Raw genomic sequence first — 2,512 nt, 5'->3', positions numbered from 1 at the left:
ATCCTGGCAACGTGTATGTGAGGTGAACTTTCACCAACCTCGCCACTAAGGAGCACCCTGGATGCAATTCCTCCAAGACAAGCTCTCTGAGTTCATTAGTCAGTCCATGGCTATTTGGTTACTCTTCTCCAATATGCAATTCAAAGGCATCAATTAAAATTCTATCATTACAATTTATCATCCAACTTTTAGATGTATATGAAGCAATTGCAAATACCCTGGCTTGGAGCAGGTGCACCTTGGTCTTTAAATGAACCTCTTTGCTCTTTAATACTTTGGAGAGGTATTGGCAGATTTTCCCAATGCAACATGTCTTTTGATTTCTTAGCTGCGGTTATCATGGATGCTGTTTGTGGATTTGAATAAAATGAAGTCATTGACAATGTCAATCTTTTCTCCATCTTTCAGGACGTTGCCAGTTGTGACGAGGATTTTTGTTTTCTTCACATTGCAGTGTGATCCATGTGGTGTTTTATTGACTACGCAAAGGCATCCCAGAAAAAGAAGAATCCCAGGCAGCTTAATCATGCTCACTGCAAAACCTTATCTAGACTGAAAAATTTTGTTAGAACAGAGCAAGGGTGGTTTAATATCAGACAAGGTGTGTGTCAGGATTATATCTTTTCTGTTCTTGTTGTTGTTGCTGTATATCATCGAGTCCCAACCGGCCCATAGCCGACCCTCTGGTGGGTTTTCAGAGGCTGTTAATCACACAGGAAGAGTTTGCCCATTCTTCTCCTGCAGACCAACTGGTGGATTTGAGAGCATGGCTTCTTGCCACTTCTGAGCAAGTCAGTTGTTGGAGAAGCTGGACTTTATGAAGAAGAATGTGGGGACAGAATTGGAGGAAGACTCATCAGTAACCTGCGTTCTGCAGGTGACAGAACCTTGTTTGCAGAAAGTGAAGAAGTCTTGAAATGCTTGCTGCAGAAGACCAGAAGGAGTCAATAAAGTGGGCAAATAGATTTTGTTAGCTTTGCTGCTTTCTATGGCTGAAGAACTTGCTAAGAGAATTTTTGTTTCCTACTTCCTCCTGATTGATAATTAAAAGTTAACTGCAGTATTAACCCTCATTTGTTTGCCCTAAGACAGGGCAATGAGGACCCATGGAGACATGCCAGAAGGATGCAACTACCCCCAAGATGAGAAGTGATGACAGTGAGAAGTGGTCAGCATGACCACAGACCACCCCGGATGTGACTGTATCCAGGAAGTAACCGTCACCTAGGGTACTATGTTGTTCTTGTTGTTATGTGCCATCAAGTCACTTGCGACTCATAGCGACCCTATGTACAACAGCCCTAAACTCTGCTCTGTCCTGTGCCAATAGCACTGTCTCTGACACTCACATCCTGATCACCCCAGTCACTGAATCAATCCACCTCATAGAGGGCCTTCCTCTCCTGGACTCTTACTCCACCCTCCCAAGCATGATGTCCTCCAAGGACCAGTCCCTCCTTATAATATGTCCAAAGTATGTTAGAGGGAGCCTCAGAATCCTTGCCTCCAAGGAGCCACCCGGTTTAACCTTTTATGCATAAGAAGTGATTGCAAAGACCATGGCCTGTATCAGGTGCATCTTAGTCTCCAGAGAGACACCATTGCTCTTCAGTACTTTGGAGAGGTCCCTAACAGCAGACTTTCCCATGGCAATGCGCTTTTTAATTTCCTGGCTACTGGTGCCAAGAGTGTTGACTGTGGAGCCAAGCAAACTAACGCTGTTAACAATCTCAATCTCTTCACCATCCATCCTGATGCTGCCAGTTGGTCCAGTGGTGAGAATCTCTGTCTTTTTTACATTGAGCCTCAATCCATATTGTAGGCTGCAGTCCTTGGCCCTCTGCAGCAAGCACTTCAGGTCCTCCTTAGGGAAACAAAATATAATCAACATCCCTTCCTTTTAAAAACCTCCTCTTAGGGCTGAGGATGGGCAGGGTCATAAGGTCTAACAATTTGATGGGTGGAGAGAGGAGTGGATGAAGAAAATGGCAAAGAGTTGGTATGGGGAAACAATGTATATGAACTTTGTAAGTAAACCAGTTGTTATATGCCATCGAGTCACCTGCGAGTCACCTGCAACTCATAGCAACCCTGTGTACAGCAGCTCTGAAGCCTGTCCTGTCCTGAGCCAGTCTCACCAATTGTGACACTTCTACCCTCATTGCCCAAGTCACTGAGTCAATCCATCTCATCTTGGGTCTTCTTCTCCACCCTTCCGAGCATGATGTCTTTCTCCAAGGACTGGTCCCTCCTGGCCATGTTCCCAAAGTATGTGAGACAGAGCTTCAGAATCCTAGCCTCCCAGGAGAAACCAGTACAAAGAAAAATTTTATTAAAAAAAACCCCAAACCCAAACCCAAACACCTCCCCTTGGCCTCCTGATAAAAGACAGATTTAGAAAGCTCATACTTCCAACCTCCTATATGATATTGTTATTATAAGATATTAATATATATACTAATAAATATTTATTGTTATTATCAGTGTCATCAAGTCAGAAACAACTCAGAGC

This window comes from Elephantulus edwardii, unplaced genomic scaffold (genome assembly GCF_000299155.1).
Source record: "Elephantulus edwardii isolate Elephantulus edwardi_28Jun2011 unplaced genomic scaffold, EleEdw1.0 scaffold00089, whole genome shotgun sequence".
Taxonomy (NCBI): Eukaryota; Metazoa; Chordata; class Mammalia; order Macroscelidea; family Macroscelididae; genus Elephantulus; species Elephantulus edwardii.
The sequence above is the reverse complement of the archived record's forward strand: the minus strand, read 5'-3'. Positions refer to the sequence as shown.